Consider the following 21954-nt stretch of genomic DNA (forward strand, 5'->3'; position numbering starts at 1 on the left):
AGCATTAATCCTCTTTTTTCAGAAGAAAACATATCTCGCCGAGTTTCTTGGTGTTCTTCATTCAAGAGTTCTTGGTGTTCTCATGTTGTCAGATCTGTTTCAGGCTGATTCCATTATGAGCTCTTCAATGTTCTTTATTTCTCAGCTGTGATTTTTGTTACTCTTTTAGCTGCTTGAATCTTCTTGATTATACTGTATCTTTCTTAGATAAGATTGAACTGCAGCCTACTGTTGACCTGTTCAAGCCATACTGTCCAGCAACATCAGACATCTGTCCACTCTACCTTTGCTATTATACTCTCACCTTTCAAAAATAAAAACTGAGACAAAACTTAACGAGTGCCCACCCGACAGTCTCGTGAATACTATAAGAAATTCTTTCTGTCAGAAAAATAAAAGGCTGGAATTACAAGAGAGAGTTTCAAAGTTTGGAGGAATACTATCTGATCAGTATATACTGGGTTGAGCGTCGATGTCGACGTCTTCCTCGCTCCAAAAAGTTTTGAATTGTTGCTCATTAACTGATCACCCACTGTATTTCAACGTATGTGTAATGCCATCTATTGAACAAAATCTGCATTATTAACTGGTACACCTGGTATTGATTATTCATTTTATAATTGATAATTATTGTGAAACTTAGATATGCAAGGATATGGACATTAACTTACTTATGTATTAGTCAGCAATGTAAAATCAACCATGTAGCTTGGCTGATAAATAAAGTTTGTAAATTTACATTTTATGTTATTAAGAAAAAGATTACAATACAAGTGGTCCCTATTTTGGACAACTTGCTCTTTCTAACATAATACTTCAATACTCCCACATTTCTTTTCATATGCCAGATTCAAACTTTTATATTTTCAGTTGACAAACAAAAATTTCAACCTATCATGTTATGGCATTTTGTCAGTTCTGGTTTCAGTAGCATCAAAATCATTTGTAAAAATTAATTTTTATTGTCTACTTTCTGTTAGTGGTTTGAACATTTTAAATAATGTTTTATATGTTGTAACATATTTACTGTTATCTTAAAAAGAAAAATTATAGAATCTCTTATTAACTCTCTGGTAATTATATAATATGCAACTCTTTTGCTTTTTCTGGACATTTGACTTTCATACACATTTTTAGAAATGAATTATCTGTCTTTGCCTGTATATTAATGAATATTTTATCATTAATAAAAATATTTTAACATTTACTCAAGAAATATGTTTTTACTTTTAAAAAGTTAAATAACTTTTTCATACTTCTTAATGTAAAAAATAATTAATTAATAAAAGCATTTCCAGATAACCCATCTAAAAATTTTTAAGTAATGCTAAAATTTATCCAGATCTTTGAAACATTGAATTTTATTTTATTTGTTATTTTAATATATCAAACATATATTAAATAACAGAAAATAAATTTTAAATTTTCCAGAAAAATGATTCAAATATTAATTTTTTCTTAATATTTTGTATTACTTGAAATTAATTTAATAAAAGTTTATATTTTTTAGAATATAACTTATATAATTGAATGGAAAAATTTATTATCTAAATTAAATTGATCAATTTATCTTTATCAGTATTAAAATATACCATGAGATAAATTTGTTTTTGATAAAACAATAATTTAAAATAATGCATATTCTCTTTTCTTTCATTAGTTATTAGTTTCTATTAATAATAATACTGAAAAAAAAGAATACAAAATGATAACTCTTTCTAACCTGTTACCGGTGCGTCTAGAAGTAAAGAAGTGTAGAATACAAAATGATCATAAAATGATAACGTTGAGAGATCATTATTTGTATTTTGATATCAATGCACCAAAAAACAAATTTTACCATTAGTTTAAATACAGGAAAATTCTAAAATTTAAAAAATTTCCTTAAATAAAAGTTGAGATAAATTTTTCATTTTCATCATAATTTTTTAACAACTAAGCAAATATTTTAATAATGAATCATAAGATTGTATGTCTGTTGCTAACCTATTTAGTGAAATTTTTCAATATGAAAGCAAAAAATATTATTATAGTAATAATTCTGATGCTCTTATCATGTACAAGAGAACTGATTTTAATTTTTGATAAATACATTAAAAGTATTTAAATGCATTATACTTGTTATGTATATTCAGACACTATACTCTACACCAGGGATTGCCAAAGTGGTCTATATCGACCCCTGGGGGTCAATATAACATTATTGGGGGTTGACGAAAAGACTAAAACTTACAAATTTTGAACCGAATATTGCTAATCTTGCTAAGGATTATCAAGCTTATCCATCTTATTGATTGTCAGTTACAAAAATTATTATTAACATTATACAATAAATGTAAAAAATGTAAAATTAAAAGATATATATTAAAATATTAAGAGATTGTTTTTTTTTTGCTTGTAACACAAACTTTTTGGTGGGGGTCGATGTGAGGTTTTGAAAAGTTGTAGGAGTCAATGATCAAAAAAGTTTGGCAACCCCTGCTCTACACTGAAAATATACCAATTTATATGTTAATTTGCATAAAATATTACTTTGTAAGTTCAATTTTTGGAATGTTTAGGAATAAAATTTCTGTTCTGTATGTCTAAACAGAAATAGAAATCAATTGAAAAATATCCAAATAATATCATTCAGTTACAAAGTTTATCTTCTGAGTAATTAATTTTTTATAGTTAATATTCAACTAACAGAATAAAATATAATTATTAAATTGGCTGAAAAATCTTTTTAATACATTTCAGAATGTTTTTGAGACTATATTTCTTATAAGCAGTGAAAAATTATTGTAAAATTTTTTCTCTTGATGATCATACAAACAAATTCCTATATTTCCAGTTTCTACAACAGTCCCATAATTATATATATATAATATTTTCATATATGATTTTTTTTGTATAACTTGTTACTGTTGTTTACTGATATAATAATAAATGGTTTTATTATTATATTTCATTGATTATGGAAATGTTTTGAAGAAAATGAAAAATTTTTGAGAGATTCTTTAATTATTATTATTATGTAGATGATGATTTTTTTAAAATATGGTATCATTTCCAAATCTTATTTATTGGCTATTCTAAATAATTTATTTGTAAAACATCTTTTATAAAGTAATTCTTTTATCATTAGCCCCAAAACTTGACCAGATTCCAAAATGTTTACTTCTTGTCTACATGATATTTATTTTGAGTGAAACTCCTTCACAATCTGTTAACACAGACAATTTTTTTCAGCGAAATTAGGAAATAAATGTTAAAATGTTTATTAGTAACATGTAGATGTTTTCAATAAAACTTATTTTAAACAATAAAATTCTCAAAAAGAAAAAATAAAATAAAAAATAATTGCTTTCAGAAATTTGATAAAATAATTTTTATCAAAATTCATTTAAAACTCGTGATATAATTCATTTAANTTATTTGAAAAAATGGCAGTTACTGCACTTACAACAATAGTAATAATACAGTAAAACCATGATTTTAATGAACTAATTTGCATAAGGAGTGTATGTTAAAGCCCAAAGTCCGTTATATAATAAAGTAGGTTTTCTGTGAAGTTAACAGCAGTGATTCTTGAATTTAAGAAAAAATTAAAAATTTAATTATTTTTTTATGATCATTTAGCTAATCTATAAGCTAATGATAAGATGAAGAAGAAGTGTGATTTAAATTACAAAACCTCAGTTTAATTCAGGTGAGAGGGGTGCCCATTAAAGGGGAAAGTCTGTTATATAATAAAGTAAGTTTTTCTAATGTATGTGTTAAAAAGTTGACAAATTAGTTAATCTGTTTTTACTTATGTAGATACATATGTGTAATTAAAATGAAGTATGTATGATAAGTTTAATTTCACAGAGAGGTTTTCTATATGTACTATTGCTTATGTACTCACCATAGTTCTGCAACTAGTAAACAAGTATACAATCTAACTCAAAATAAGTAAACATATTTTGGTAAATATACTTTAGTTATTTGTGTAGTTAAATACAATTAATATTCTTAAGAGCAGTGACTGTTGAATTTGAAAAAAAATTACCTGTTAATTTAATTACATATAAACAATTTTTTTAAATTAACATGGTGCTAATTTTCACATGACATAATGACATATGGACTAGAAATTTGGTCCATTAAATCCAGTCTGTTAAATCAAGGTTTTACTATATTTAATGTAATTGGTATATTTTGCCACTTATTATTAAAAATATTTTTATTAAAAGTTGTTAGTTGTAAAGAAAAGTTTAAAGATGGTCAGAATCAGACAAAATGTTATCAAGAATTACAGTGAAAAATTAAAAGAATATTCATCTGACTCTATCCTTACTATAAATTTAAAATCTGACAAGTTAATTTTTAAGTGGTTCAAAAACATTAAATAAATAAATAAAACCTGTAAAAGAATTTGATTTATCATTTATGAATATGTATTAAGAATTATACCAGAAGAATAAGTAAGTTGTATGATACAGCTCTTAATTTACATATTTCATTAATAAGAAAAAATTTTGAAAATATTACTTTTTTTCAAATTATATTTTGTAAACATTAAAGTAATTTTTACAAATTATTTATTTTGATATTAACTATTTTGTTTTATGGAATTAGCAGTAAGACACTAGTGAAAATAATTTAGATTTATTATAATCATAAAAGTAACTAATAACAAACATAATGAATAATATAAATATTATAGTATATTGAACTTTTATTAGTTTGTAAGTGGTATTTCTTTAAATAGAAAAATGTTATAGTATGTAATTAAAATGATTTATAATGTTTATTCATTCAGAACATTGATTTCATGTTTAAAAATAATTATAAATTATTATAATAATGAGTTTTACTTATTATTTATTTAGATTTAATTATACTTCTTTATGTTTATTAACTTTTATAAAAGTAACACATCAACAACAAAATACATTGATATCATGTTAAAAGATCATTAATAATTTAATATATATAAGAAATTATATTGTCTTTTGGCATTAAATTTATTTGTTTGATGTTTGAATTAAATACATAAGTATTTATTTCATCAAACAAAGAAATCCATTAAAAAATTTAATGCTGAAAGACAATACAGTTCCTTATGTATAGTTTATTTGGTGTGGTAAGTGAGAATATAAAGTTTTATAATAATTTAAATTACTGAAAAAATGTTAACTTATTTTAATTCAGATTTAAGATAGATGAAAGTTGACAATAGTATTGAAGATAATATTTTGTGTCTTATATATGATGTTAACATGTATGGTAAATTTGTGGTAAAAAATTTTTTATTGTAAAAAAAAAAAATGTTTCCTTACATCTATTTATAGCTTGTTTTTAAAAATAAATAGAAAAATAATTTTAGAAATTATATATTTTTGCTATTAGAAATAGCTCAATTTCATTGATTAAATTTTTAATTAATTAATTTGTAAGAAGGATTATTTTAATGTCTAATAATAAGATGTATGTGCTTTAATTTCTATATAATTATATAAATTAAATATTGAAAAAGTATTAAACAGTTTGTTTTTTATTATTATTTACAATGTTATAAATGTCATTTTCAGTTTATATTATATGTTTACCAGGTATACTGGTTAATAATGTGGGTTTTGTAATCAAAGGAAACACAATAATTTCAAGAGAAACATCAAAAGTGCTTTATTCAAAGTAATGTCCATTGCTAGCTACACTCCCATCTTTCAGGTAATTTGTGGATACTGTCTCAATAGGACTTTTTTTGCTTTGAGACAAACCATTCAGAGACCCAATTTTCCACTTCTTTGTACTTTTTAAAGTGTTGATCAGAAAGTGCATGTGCCATTGATTGGAACTAGTGGAAATCAGAAGGAGCAAGGTCTGGTGAATACGGGAGGTGGGTTAACACTTTCCAATGCAGATCTGTTAATGTGATTTTAACTGGTCTTGAAGTGTGTGATGATGCATTAACATGAAGCAAAATTATTTTGCTGTGTCTTCTGACCCATTCTGGTCATTTTAAGGTTAAAGTTTGGGTCAAATTTATTATTTGTTGTTGGGAATGATCAGTAGTAACAGTTTCACCTGGTTTTAGAAACTCATAATACACCACATCTTCCTTATCTCACCAACCACAGAGCATTGTCTTCTTTTCAAAGCAGTTTGGTCTTGCAGTTAATGTTGATAGTTGATCTGGATCAACCCATGAGTTTGTGTGTTTGGGATTTTCAAAATAAATCCACTTTTCATTGCCAGTCTCAATTCAATGCAAAAAAGACTTTTTCATGCCAGTGAAGCAACATTTTACTGATGACTTTTTGGTTTTCCATTTGTCTTTCATTCAGTTGATGTGACCCCCATTTTCCTTTTTTTAAAATCTTTTTTCATTGCTTGTAAATGATTGGAAATTGTTTGCTGAGCAACTTTTTATCTTTCTGCAAGTTTTTTTTGAGTTTGATATGCATCTTCATCCAAGGATGCTTGTAATTGTTGGTCTTCAAACTTTTTTGGTTGAGGTGGATGTTCTTTCTCTTTCACATCGAAATCATCACTTTTAAAGTGTTTAAACCAGCATTCACAATTATCTTCAGATGGAGCATGTTTACCATAAGCTACCTGAGGTATACAATAACTTTTAGCAGCACTTATCTTCAAAATAAAATAATGAATTAAAACTTCCTGCAAATGCTCTTTTTTTTTGGTACAAAATTTGACATTTTTAAAAGTAAAAATATTTATGATATTAACACCTTCAGAAAATTAGACATATGAAGTTTTAAAGCTTGTTGTCAATACAACAAAATGGCATGCATATCAAATCACATATACAATGGGTGATCGGTTAATTGATGAACATAATCCATTCCAAGACTGCGTTTGTTAACCGATTATAAATTTACCATAGATTTCTATGGGAATTTGATTAATCCATTCTGGAGATCCCCAAAAATAAAAAATTATATTCTTTCTTACTACATTTATTTATATGTAATAATAAAAATACATGTATACACAGTCTTGCTTTTTTATCAGTCATGTTTTTTCTGTTTGTGGGATGTTAAAGAATCTGTCTAATATCAATTGGTTTTCTCTTTTCCTCACGATTTTTCGGAAGTAATTAATAGCATTGTCGTTGTAGAGATCCCTAAGCCTATTAACCTCAATCTGCTATTCTAAGACCGTTGTTCTGACAACCTCCCATTTCATCAAAACATCTTTAACAGCAGATCTCAGCATTAATCCTCTTTTTTCAGAAGAAAACATATCTCGCCGAGTTTCTTGGTGTTCTTCATTCAAGAGTTCTTGGTGTTCTCATGTTGTCAGATCTGTTTCAGGCTGATTCCATTATGAGCTCTTCAATGTTCTTTATTTCTCAGCTGTGATTTTTGTTACTCTTTTAGCTGCTTGAATCTTCTTGATTATACTGTATCTTTCTTAGATAAGATTGAACTGCAGCCTACTGTTGACCTGTTCAAGCCATACTGTCCAGCAACATCAGACATCTGTCCACTCTACCTTTGCTATTATACTCTCACCTTTCAAAAATAAAAACTGAGACAAAACTTAACGAGTGCCCACCCGACAGTCTCGTGAATACTATAAGAAATTCTTTCTGTCAGAAAAATAAAAGGCTGGAATTACAAGAGAGAGTTTCAAAGTTTGGAGGAATACTATCTGATCAGTATATACTGGGTTGAGCGTCGATGTCGACGTCTTCCTCGCTCCAAAAAGTTTTGAATTGTTGCTCATTAACTGATCACCCACTGTATTTCAACGTATGTGTAATGCCATCTATTGAACAAAATCTGCATTATTAACTGGTACACCTGGTATTGATTATTCATTTTATAATTGATAATTATTGTGAAACTTAGATATGCAAGGATATGGACATTAACTTACTTATGTATTAGTCAGCAATGTAAAATCAACCATGTAGCTTGGCTGATAAATAAAGTTTGTAAATTTACATTTTATGTTATTAAGAAAAAGATTACAATACAAGTGGTCCCTATTTTGGACAACTTGCTCTTTCTAACATAATACTTCAATACTCCCACATTTCTTTTCATATGCCAGATTCAAACTTTTATATTTTCAGTTGACAAACAAAAATTTCAACCTATCATGTTATGGCATTTTGTCAGTTCTGGTTTCAGTAGCATCAAAATCATTTGTAAAAATTAATTTTTATTGTCTACTTTCTGTTAGTGGTTTGAACATTTTAAATAATGTTTTATATGTTGTAACATATTTACTGTTATCTTAAAAAGAAAAATTATAGAATCTCTTATTAACTCTCTGGTAATTATATAATATGCAACTCTTTTGCTTTTTCTGGACATTTGACTTTCATACACATTTTTAGAAATGAATTATCTGTCTTTGCCTGTATATTAATGAATATTTTATCATTAATAAAAATATTTTAACATTTACTCAAGAAATATGTTTTTACTTTTAAAAAGTTAAATAACTTTTTCATACTTCTTAATGTAAAAAATAATTAATTAATAAAAGCATTTCCAGATAACCCATCTAAAAATTTTTAAGTAATGCTAAAATTTATCCAGATCTTTGAAACATTGAATTTTATTTTATTTGTTATTTTAATATATCAAACATATATTAAATAACAGAAAATAAATTTTAAATTTTCCAGAAAAATGATTCAAATATTAATTTTTTCTTAATATTTTGTATTACTTGAAATTAATTTAATAAAAGTTTATATTTTTTAGAATATAACTTATATAATTGAATGGAAAAATTTATTATCTAAATTAAATTGATCAATTTATCTTTATCAGTATTAAAATATACCATGAGATAAATTTGTTTTTGATAAAACAATAATTTAAAATAATGCATATTCTCTTTTCTTTCATTAGTTATTAGTTTCTATTAATAATAATACTGAAAAAAAAGAATACAAAATGATAACTCTTTCTAACCTGTTACCGGTGCGTCTAGAAGTAAAGAAGTGTAGAATACAAAATGATCATAAAATGATAACGTTGAGAGATCATTATTTGTATTTTGATATCAATGCACCAAAAAACAAATTTTACCATTAGTTTAAATACAGGAAAATTCTAAAATTTAAAAAATTTCCTTAAATAAAAGTTGAGATAAATTTTTCATTTTCATCATAATTTTTTAACAACTAAGCAAATATTTTAATAATGAATCATAAGATTGTATGTCTGTTGCTAACCTATTTAGTGAAATTTTTCAATATGAAAGCAAAAAATATTATTATAGTAATAATTCTGATGCTCTTATCATGTACAAGAGAACTGATTTTAATTTTTGATAAATACATTAAAAGTATTTAAATGCATTATACTTGTTATGTATATTCAGACACTATACTCTACACCAGGGATTGCCAAAGTGGTCTATATCGACCCCTGGGGGTCAATATAACATTATTGGGGGTTGACGAAAAGACTAAAACTTACAAATTTTGAACCGAATATTGCTAATCTTGCTAAGGATTATCAAGCTTATCCATCTTATTGATTGTCAGTTACAAAAATTATTATTAACATTATACAATAAATGTAAAAAATGTAAAATTAAAAGATATATATTAAAATATTAAGAGATTGTTTTTTTTTTGCTTGTAACACAAACTTTTTGGTGGGGGTCGATGTGAGGTTTTGAAAAGTTGTAGGAGTCAATGATCAAAAAAGTTTGGCAACCCCTGCTCTACACTGAAAATATACCAATTTATATGTTAATTTGCATAAAATATTACTTTGTAAGTTCAATTTTTGGAATGTTTAGGAATAAAATTTCTGTTCTGTATGTCTAAACAGAAATAGAAATCAATTGAAAAATATCCAAATAATATCATTCAGTTACAAAGTTTATCTTCTGAGTAATTAATTTTTTATAGTTAATATTCAACTAACAGAATAAAATATAATTATTAAATTGGCTGAAAAATCTTTTTAATACATTTCAGAATGTTTTTGAGACTATATTTCTTATAAGCAGTGAAAAATTATTGTAAAATTTTTTCTCTTGATGATCATACAAACAAATTCCTATATTTCCAGTTTCTACAACAGTCCCATAATTATATATATATAATATTTTCATATATGATTTTTTTTGTATAACTTGTTACTGTTGTTTACTGATATAATAATAAATGGTTTTATTATTATATTTCATTGATTATGGAAATGTTTTGAAGAAAATGAAAAATTTTTGAGAGATTCTTTAATTATTATTATTATGTAGATGATGATTTTTTTAAAATATGGTATCATTTCCAAATCTTATTTATTGGCTATTCTAAATAATTTATTTGTAAAACATCTTTTATAAAGTAATTCTTTTATCATTAGCCCCAAAACTTGACCAGATTCCAAAATGTTTACTTCTTGTCTACATGATATTTATTTTGAGTGAAACTCCTTCACAATCTGTTAACACAGACAATTTTTTTCAGCGAAATTAGGAAATAAATGTTAAAATGTTTATTAGTAACATGTAGATGTTTTCAATAAAACTTATTTTAAACAATAAAATTCTCAAAAAGAAAAAATAAAATAAAAAATAATTGCTTTCAGAAATTTGATAAAATAATTTTTATCAAAATTCATTTAAAACTCGTGATATAATTCATTTAAAACTTCTAATTGTCTGTTTTTATGTAAATAATAATAATAAATAATTTTAATGCAATTATGTTCTTTTTATATATATACATATACTTAAACCACATATCATATACATACATATTAATTTATGAAATAAAAATGATGTTTTTTTCAAAATTCATTATTATGAAAAGTTCTTTAAAATTAAATACTGTAAGATCATTTTTTTTCCTTTGGTGTTTGTGAAGAATAATTCATTTTATTTTAAAAATTTATATTTTATTAATACTAAAGTTTTTTACTTGTTTGCAATTATATTTTCTAATATATTTGTTTGATGGATTACATTTCAAAAAAATGGATTGTTTGATTATTTTATTACAGTGTTTGTTTACTTAAGTCTGAGAGAAAAAAAAATATTTTTTGGAGTTTTGCTGCTTAAGAATATATTTATTTGAATATTTTAAATCAAGGAGAAACTTCAATACAGATTTGAGGTTTATGAAATTGAAGTTCAGAATTTTTTATATTTTTTATTACCGATGATATAAAAAAAATATTAGATAATTGAATTTTGATTTCCCACATTTAATTGACATTATAATGAAAATGTCATTTTTTAACATATATGAATTGATTTTTACATTAATATCCAATAATGCATTATAAGTCACCATCATATCACTGTTTGATGAAATTTTTGCATCAAATGGTGTAATGTCTTATATAATCTGATAAGGTTCATAGGAAAGATTATTTCTGTTTTCTGAAATATGTGACAGTTGAAGAAAGAATTATTTTTATTTCATCACAGTACTAGCACGAAAATTTGGGCATCCAAAGCTAATTTTCATGTAATGAACTGTGATTGATTGCAATGGATTTTGTTGAAGCAAGAACATTGAAGAAGAAAACCGAAATTGTTCAGAAGTATGCAAAAAGAAAACAGAGTATTGCAACAATCCCGAAACACCATGAAATTTTCAGCAATCCAGAAGAAAAGCCTATTGGTCGATGAAAAGGCGCGGCATGACGGGGGGAGTAATTTGACGACATGGCAACACATTATTGGCAAATGTGATTGGCTATGCTCTGTAAGTTCACGTGATGGCAACGGTGTGCTCCGATTCGTTTATTTACCAGAAATCTTTCGTGAAAAACCTCCGGGTCACGTGATGCTTAGTCGCCATCTTGCCATTCAACATTTTGTCAACTAAAGCCGAGAAGCGAGAGTAGATCGCGCTTAAAGTGATATTTGGTGCAAATTATCTTTCACTTTGACAACTGATTAAAAAACTCAACGCATTCATATAACGGCAGGTGAGACGATCATCGATTACCTTCGTCTGGGAATATGGTTTAAACCGTTCAAATGACGCGCGATGGTTAAGGATAGTTTTCCCGCCGTACGTTAGGGTTAGTATCGATGTTGGCTTTATCCTCTTTTTTTTATTTTGTCAAATTATTCTATATATTTTATTAGTAAGTACTTAAATATGTATGAGATAATAGAACAAAGTACAAGAAATCATTCTTCGCTCCGATCGTTTATTTTTTTTAGTCATGTTTGTAAGTGGGGCAGGGTTGATCAAATATTCAACTAAGCCTAATCATAAATGGACTTGTTTCGTCTGCGTTTGACTTTTATGTCATTATTCTCGATTAGAAGCGAAATATAACTCAAAAAATTGATTGAAATTATTCACAAATACTCTAATGAAAGTGTATCCATAATTAAAATAAGTTGATGTGACACTTCAAATAAAAGTCAACTTATACTAATCTGTTCAATGTATGAGATTGTTAGGATGAAATTGGCATAAATGTTAAGTTCTTAACGTTATAATCACTTCTCTGTTAACATAATCTTGCCCTGTTCCTTTCAGAAAAGGTGTGATTATAATATATTTAAATGGGGAGTAATTTATTTGCACTTGTATAGTTGGAGTAGACATAATTTTTATTTTTTTAAGAATTGAATGTTTAAATGCATTTTATTACATACAATTAATAATAATATATTAAGGTATACAAAAAGATTGATGCTTAATGAATTTGAACTACGTCTGATACACGCCTGTGTACATAAAATTTTACAATTTGTTATACTAAATCTATAAGTGATTATAAAATAATTTCAGAACATAGTCACATTATAAACTTTTTAAATGCTTCTGTAGCATAGTAAACTATGTTTGGATGATAGATTGTTAAAAAGTACAAAGACTTATTTGAATATTTAAAAAATGATAGATATTATAATAGATGAAATTAAATAAATAAATATAAGATAGAAACTTTGCAAAAAGTACAAAAAAGAAGTTTTTTAAACTTAATATGATTAGTACATTAATTTAAAAATGGTTTGTAAAAGTGACATTTTAACATGTGCAACTAAATCTAAATAAAACTGGAGATAGTGGAAAAAAGATTTGTTAGAGTTAGATCAGTTTATCCGTGTAGATTCATGAATTAAATATTTTTATCGTCTTCAAGTAGCTTTATTAGATCAAAAAATAAGCTACACGAATAGAGGTTTGTGCTTTAATTTCCATATTCAATAAATGTAATTAAGTTATGAAATCCTGAGTTTATTAATAAAAAGCAGCATTGTTACATCATCAAGGAAGTCTTTATTATTTAGTAATGGTGGATGCATGTTGCTCCTAATTATTGTTTTTTGACAATACACAAGTGTATTGGCTCTGTTGCAAGTTTTCAATTATTGTGTTTATTTCAATGTGAGATGCACTTTTTTCCAGGTTTTAGTATCTCTGACAATGGGATGTATTTTAGATTTGATATAGTATATCATAATTAACAAACTCTAGTGCCATGTTCTTTGTTACTACAAAGTATTTCCATTTCATCATTTTAATGATTTAATAAAATCTTTACAAATATTTGTAATAACAAATACTTAAGATGTCAGATTAGCTCAATTTCATTAGTCTATTACAATAACATAATAAGTAAATGGATGAAATCCCAGAAAAAGTAATGTAACACTCATTCAAGAAATTTCGCACATCTAATGGTTTAAATGGCACTGAGGTAGATTGCATGTGGGATGATGTGAGCATCGAATTCTGTGCTGATTCAGAAGAGTCTTAGCATGGCAAGTGAAAAGGTTTTCAACTTCAGTTCCATGAAAGACTGAAATAATATTACTATTTTTTGTTAAATTAAAATTGGAAGCCTTTTCACTTTCATGTTAGACTCTTCTAAATTAATGTGGAATTTGATGCTCACATCTTCCCACATACAATCCACCCCAGTGCCATTTAAAGTATTGGAAAAACATCATTAATTTTTCCAACATGCAATTTTCTTGTCATTAAAGGAAAAGTTAGGGATATATCCTGAGTCTAATTCAAACTATATATTGTATTCACTCAAATTTTTAAGATGCACTGTAATTTCTACTTGCTTATCCACTAATTTTTTTACTGAGCAATAAATACTGAATAAATTTACATCAATAGAATCAGTTCTTCTGTTATAAGTTTCTCTTAAATTATTTATTTTTCCAAAAGAAAAAAAACTTTGGGTGAATATGTAGAAATTAAGGTGCATGTTAGATTTAATGGCATCTTATTTAAGTACAGTATATAGTTCAAATTAAAGGCTCAGGATATCCCTAACTTTTCCATTAATGATGATAAAGATTTCGTATAAAGTCCAGATAATAATTTCAAATTTCTGTAAAGAATGATTTTAAATAGAAAGGTTAATTTTTAATAAGTCTTAAAGATGTAAACATATATATATATTTTACAATGAATTATATGAGTATTTGTTTATATAGCACAAAAAAATTAGTAGATAAATGAAGTAGGAATTATTTATCACACAATTTTTATAAATTATTATTTATAATTAACAATACTGTATATTAGTGAAAAAAACTAGCATTTGAGTTGCTATCACTCAAATAGGTATTCATTTATCATTTATTCCTGTTTTATAAAAATGCAAATTTTTGATGTAATACAGGTTATAAGTAAGGTAGATCAGATATTTACGTAAAAGGTACTCTACTGCAAAAATTGATGCCACACTGGCAAGAGTGCTGTAACCTAAGTATAGTAGGTAGGTTTATACCTATGCCTTTGTGCCTGAAGTTGGTCTAACTCCTAAAAGTTGTAATTGGTTACTGACCCAAGTTCTCACTGGGCATGGGCAGTCTTCCCATTTCCAGTCTAAATTTGGACAAGGAGATGGTTGTTGCATCTGCGGGTGCCCATGTGGAGACATGTATATGAGTAATCTCATAGACTTTTGTTAATTAAAGTTTTGTATGTCCTGGATGCCTAGTTTTGAGATATGAGTAATAACACAAATGTGTTGAGAACATCACATGGTTATCAACTTCAATGGATAGTGGATGGTCTCTGAACAAATTAATATTGTGTGATGTTCTCAACAATTTGTGTACCCACACAAGGGCAAATGCACGTGACACTACCATTGCCCCTGGGGAGTCTTTGAATAGTGAAGGTGCAAGAAAGGTTGTACGATACAATCACCATCTGGATAAAATATACAGGAAATTTCATCCATCACTAAGACCGCTCTTCATCCCCACCAACTCGGAGGATCCGTATTCTTACAAGATCACTGTAATTCGGGCCTTAACTAAGAGGGCGTTCACGCACAACTCTAATTATGAAGACACGATAGATGAGCTAAAACACATTCAGGAAATGGCCACACAGCATGGGTATAATAACTTAATATATAATATCGCTCGCGCTTACACAAGGGCAACTGCACATGACACTACCAATGCCCCAGGGGAGTCTTTGAATAATGAAGGTGCAAGAAAGGTCGTATGGTACCCACATAATTCGAAATTAGGCACTTTGGTATCTTACAATTTTCTGTTCATAGCATCATGAAATTTTATTAAAGTAATGTATTTTCTATTTTAGATACAGGGTATAAACAGAAGATTGCATCTGTAAAATTGTATCAATTTATTTCTTATCTCAAAAAAGAGACCGAGTTACAGAAAAATTTCATAAATTGTTACATAATAATCAATTTTGTAACACATTGTAAAGAGATATAGATAGGGATGCAATAGAATTAAATCCTGCAAATAAGTTATAGGTTATCTCTCTAAAAATCAGGTGCAGATAATGTAAAGATGCATATTAACAGGATGAGACAAAAATATCTGGACTGGATTTAAAGCATCATAACTTTTGAACTCAAAAAGATTCTAAAATCTTTCCACCAAAAATTACATCAATACACATGCTCAATTACAGTGTGTGAATTTTTTGAACATTTGTGAGTCATTTTGGAAAAACAGCTTCAAAAGCAAATATATTAGAAGAACATGTTGTACAAATGTACAAAAATAAAGCAAACCACTCAAAAAAAAATTGGTGGTAGTATCTTTTAGCTGCATTTTGCTGAAATCCTAATGTAATGCAGATGGCACATTTGTTTAGGATGACAAGAAGTACTTTTCTATCTTCAGCTTGCAAATGCCAGGAAATGAAATTTATTATGCAATGAAAATCAAGCACTTCTTAAAGTAAAAATTTAAGAAGAAATTTAAAGAAAAAGTCATGCTCTACATTGTCATTTTACCAGTAGGTGTTTTGAAGCCATTTTTTAAAGAAGGGATCTCTCTCAATTGATGCTGACACATACCAAAATTAATATCTAAAGATAATCCCTTTTCTTAACAAGTATCATTAAAATGACAAATTCATCTTTTGGCTTGACAAAGCTTCATCTCTCTATGCAAATTTGGTCTTGGAGTTCCTCAAAGAAAAACCATTCCTTTGTACAAAAATAACATAATCTATCAAGTCTGCCACAATGACAGCCAGTTGAGGATTTCTTTGAATATTTGGTACAAATAGTATACAAGAAAGATTGATGAGCAAAAATACCACAACTGATCCAAAGAATTAGACTTTCACTTTAAAAATTTGATGTGAAGGCCATACAAAGATGTTGAGTCAATCAAAATGAAAGTTTATTTTGATTGACTCAACATCTTTGTATTGCCATCCAAGGGCCATCTGATTGTGTTCATTAATTCTATACTATTATAAATAAAATTTCTTTCAAACTGATGTATAATATTTAATAGTTAAATTTTTTGATAAAATATTTTATTTCCAAAGTAATCTAATAACAAAGCAATATTAGAAGTAATATCGCTTTGTTATTAGATAAAAAAAAATAATAATAATAATTATTATTATTATTCATCCGATGGAAATTCAAATATATTGTTAAAACTCGTCACCAGAGGGATATCTTGGCATCATCTACATTTGTCAGCGCTAATCCTCAGTAGATAAAAGGAACCAGAAACCCGAATGGACAAGGATGAACTAACAAGACGTAAGATTTACCATTCCAATTTTAAAGATGAAATTTTTTTAATATTTATTGTTTTTTTTGTGCGTTTTTTAACTCCTTAATTAAGGAACTTTTTTAAATGTAGGCAGTTGTGTAGCCTAAAAAAGGAAGATCCAGCTGTCTATAATTTGTTCTAGAATACTAACAAGGAGAGCCTACGGCTTTGGGGTAACGGATTTTGATGATCTTTGGTGTAGAGGTAGTACACGATGTGAGTGTACTACCTGTAAAATACTAAAGTGCAATACTCAAATATAATCGAGAAAATCGAACTTAAAGTTTTGTTAGCACTTTATATATAAATTATACGTACTTCTATTCGAGCGTCCTGTGGCAGAGTGGTAACGAGTCTGATTCGTAAGCTTGAGTTCTCGGGTTTGATTCTTGCGTATGATTTTTTTTTAATTCATAAATACTTATAATGTATTTATTTATTTACTCATTCATTTATTTCTTATTATTTATTTATTTTAATTTAATTTCTACTATTCCAAGTCTAATATTTTTATACTTTTGTTGACAATAACGGCGCATTCTTGACACCTATGTGTCAACTTTCCCATCTAATTGTTATCACTAACGGTGACCGATCTAATTCTCACTAGGAGCGTTTTTTCTATCGGAGTTCTTTTTCACTCACTCTTTAACAGTTCGTTTCTAAATTTCGACACGAATAGACGTATTTGTGTAGTAAAACTTATTTTGAAAAATTATTTTATAATCAAAAAATGTCGTCAAGAGAAGCAAGTTCTTCACGTTGTGACGAAAAAACTGTTGATGATACCTCTTAAAAAACCAGCATTTATTTGTTGTTCTTGGTGTAGACAGAATTTTTGTTTTGAATGTTTTTATCATAAGTATCATTCACGATCATGTACATCTGACAATGATATGTAATTATATAATATTGCTTCAATAAATTATATTCGTTTTTCTTGGTTATATTTGAGTTTTGCACTTTACAAGTTAGTATTTTACATCACTGTATAAAAAGTTATCATCAACAGTTTTTTCGTCACAACGTGAAGAACTTGCTTCTCTTGACGACATTTTTCGATTATAAAATAATTTTTCAAAATAAGTTTTACTACACAAATACGTCTATTCGTGTCGAAATTTAGAAACGAACTGTTAAAGAGTGAGTGAAAAAGAACTCCGATAGAAAAAACGCTCCTAGTGAGAATTAGATCGGTCACCGTTAGTGATAACAATTAGATGGGAAAGTTGACACATAGGTGTCAAGAATGCGCCGTTATTGTCAACAAAAGTATAAAAATATTAGACTTGGAATAGTAGAAATTAAATTAAAATAAATAAATAATAAGAAATAAATGAATGAGTAAATAAATAAATACATTATAAGTATTTATGAATTAAAAAAAAAATTATACGCGAGAATCGAACCCGAGAACTCAAGCTTATGAATCAGACTCGTTACCACTCTGCCACAGGACGCTCGAATAGAAATACGTATAATTTATATATAAAGTGCTAACAAAACTTTAAGTTCGATTTTCTCGATTATATTTGAGTATTGCACTTTAGTATTTTACAGGTAGTACACTCACATCGTGTACTACCTCTACACCAAAGATCATCAAAATCCGTTACCCCAAAGCCGTAGGCTCTCCTTGTAAGTAAAAATGGTGATTGTCTGAAATATATTTTTAGAGTGACTTTGTCTTTAATTTGTGAAAAAATAACAACAAAGCATTAATTACTATAAATAAAACTCATGAATCTTATTGTGCTTTGCACTTAGTTGTGAAAATTGTTAAGTCACTAACATATTCAGTCCATACCTAGGACCTTCCTGGGAATGCCCTAAAAAAACCAGTCTCTTTGGTGTTTTCTATTTTGGAATGCATATGTGACTCCAATGTATTAGAGTTTCAAATGTTTTCTTTTTAAAGTTTTCTTTTGCTATCCAATCAGGTATACCTATGTTATCTATCAATTTTAAGGACCAAAAAAATGTCCTTAAAATTGATAGATAACAAAATTGACTTAAAAACAAGGTCCAAAAATCTGAAAGGCATGGCAAGCTATCCCCGCATTTCTTTATGCAGTGCTTGAGAAGCGCTTTACAGCGAACACACTGAAACTGGTTTCTAATTAGCCAACACTGCTCGTGGCGTCATTTCGTTACACTCTCACTGCATAAAAAAAACACAGAGTAAATATGACCTGACATTATAGCAAACAACATAGGCACACCTGATTATGGATAATGAAAGAAAAATTTTTAAAAAGAAATAATTTAAAATTCAAATACATACATCAGTCTTACATGAATTCCAAAATAGAATGCTAACACTGGAAGGATTTGATTTTTTTAAGGAGTTCTACCCAAGGAAGGTCCTAGGTGATATTTTATTGAAAGTCCATATTTTTTGTCTCACTTCTGTTATTTGCTGTTTTAACTTGAAATCATCCACCAGCTTTTCTTTAGTCTAAACTCATCAAGAGAATCCTTTGTGTCAACATTCATCTGTCTTCACAAGTTTTTTGAAACCATTAAAAACATATACACTAGTGTTGCAACGAATAGTATATTCGGCCTCAGGCTGAATACCGAATATTTGGCCAGGAGCATGGCCGAATAGCCAAATATTCGGCTTGATTAACGCACGTACGAAAATTGGTGCACAAACTGCATTATGGCAAGGACCGTGCTCTATTGGCCCGCTGTCACTACGCTTCACCAATCACGTTAATTCTTGACAGTTGTAGCAGACAGACAAGAGCGTCATGGCAATATGTGATAAACGATGATATCAAATGTGGATAACAATGAAATGACCTACATGTGTAAATAACGGAAAAAGAATAGAGAAGGACCGCAAGGTGAAAATGTGAAAATAAATATGAAATTGAGTTGATAACATAATCGAACAAGTCGAGGCAGCTTATTGGCACGAAATTCGCGGCCATCAATGCCAAACAATTGTTGTCATAGACTTCAGAAAGCTAATTGCTTGTAACGAAAGTCACGGATGAAAGCCTGGGGCCGTTCGGGCTACCAAGCTGTCTCGAATCTGTGAAATCGTAACTGTGACTTATACTGATGTCTTATCTGTCTCTTTTCTCCGTTATCACCAGGCTGAGTCACGTAATTGTAAAATGGGAAATCTATGACGGAAAAGTGACAAATCGAAAATATTGTGAGCACGCGTTTTGATGTATGCATAGGCATAGAGGAAAACGCGTTAGAGCGATAGATTAAAGAGAAAGGGAAGAGCAAAGACGAGCACTTAAAAAGAAGGATAGGCATGGTCAGACCCTCAGATGTGCGTCAATTCTCAAACGAATAGGTGTGTATGTGTGCTGATCTTTGTAATTATAAATTGTGAATATGAGTGACTAAATAATATTTTTTTAATATTTATTTTGTGCATGTTATAAGTTACAAATAAATATAAACAAACAACACTAACCGGATAACATTAAATCTAAATACCAAAATGATTAATTTAGTGTGTTTTTGTTATTTCTTACTCCTGTGTTTAGGTATTCGATATTCGGCCGAATAGTGATTAAATATTCGGTATTCGGCCGAGTAGCGAAAAATAGGCCGAATACCGAATAGTAACCGAATATTTGTTACATCACTAATATACACTTACCTCTGCTTTAGTTTCCTCCCTTCATTTTCTGTATGTCAATCCATGCTTTATTATCATGGACACGTTAGCTTATTAGCTTTCAAGATAAATTCATGTCCTCATTTTTTGTACACTGACAATGGAGAACTATTTAAAACCAACTGTTAATTTTGTCATGTGTTCATTCTTTATAGTGAACTAGGCCAGTGATGGTAATCCTGTTATCTATGTAATGATTTCAATGTACTGGTACCTGCACTGAATGGTTAGAAAATTTTAGGCTTTATAAATTAAAAAAAAAAAAAAAAAAAAAAAAAAAAGATAGATTTCAAAACTTTATACATGTAATGTGAAAGTTGGACCTCGAAGCTTACAAATTATGAATCTCAGGAAGAAAAATTATAATCAACATCATCTCACAAAATTCAAAATTGAAATTATTGTTTTGCACAGAATTACTCTCATTTTTCTGCGATTGTGATATAAATAATTGTTTACGCTTACGCTTGGCATTTTCCTGCGATTTCATGATGTTGTGTTTAGCCATTTGCATGTGCTGTTGAATTTGAGATTTCCTGCTGCAAACAATGTGCATTACAGGCATCACAATGTAGAACTTTCCCATCGGTGCTAAATATTTCAGGTCCTCCAAATTCATCAATATAGGACCACAAAATAGGCAATTTCAATGATGATATTTTTGGTATTTTCAATCTGTATCCTATAATGTAGTCTATAGCTGCTTGTAGAAAACTAACAAATGAGAGTGACCTCATTATATACAATGTAGGACCAGTAATCCATGAATTTGCTTAAGCTGCACAAAAAGCTTGGATCCCAATTTTTTGACACTATAGATCATATGGACCTGACATGGCCTCTCAAAAACTCTAGACAGGTGTTGACAGCTGTCGTTTTGGTATTTTGAATGTCCGTGATTGACGTGCTATGTACTATCGCGGATTAAATATTAAAATAATGGCTTATAACTTCAAAGAGGTATGTATAGAAGATTAGTCTTTTATTTATCAATAAACAATAAAATAACTTACAATGAAATTCAAATACAGCATTAATCTGTTTTGTCAGTGTTATGGAGACTGCCATTGTAACTGATTCACACCTTACAATGCTACCGAGTTAATCTACGGTAAATCCACAAAAAATTGACTCGTATTTAAAGTAAAGTGTATTATTTTTAATTTGATAATCTGATAAAACTTGAAATTGTATAAAAATGAGTCACAAACCCAATGTAAATCACTTCAGTTTTTGAATTTATAGCATGCACATCATATTTGCTTTAAAAATTTTCACGTCATGAGTAATAAACATAAACATGCTTCATATGTTCAGCAAAAGCTAGATGT

The 21954-nt window shown here is 28.1% G+C and overlaps 1 protein-coding gene across 5 annotated transcripts in view; it reads left to right on the plus strand.

Annotated features, from left to right (window-relative positions):
• Positions 1 to 21954, plus strand: part of LOC111621610 (MOG interacting and ectopic P-granules protein 1-like) — a 58913-nt gene that overhangs the window by 28221 nt on the left and 8738 nt on the right. The window contains exon 1 of one of the 5 annotated variants that reach the window (XM_023363801.1): positions 11219 to 12005. The exons of 2 other annotated variants lie outside the window; for them this stretch is intronic. The gene's annotated coding sequence lies outside the window, so the exon portion shown is untranslated. Of the gene's footprint in view, positions 1 to 11218; positions 12006 to 21954 lie in introns of those variants that run through there. 2 more of the 5 variants (XM_023363802.1, XM_023363798.1) reach the window with 2 other exon arrangements.

This window comes from Centruroides sculpturatus, unplaced genomic scaffold, assembly GCF_000671375.1.
Source record: "Centruroides sculpturatus isolate CEXI.00-Female unplaced genomic scaffold, Cexi_2.0 scaffold175, whole genome shotgun sequence".
Lineage (NCBI taxonomy): Eukaryota > Metazoa > Arthropoda > Arachnida > Scorpiones > Buthidae > Centruroides > Centruroides sculpturatus.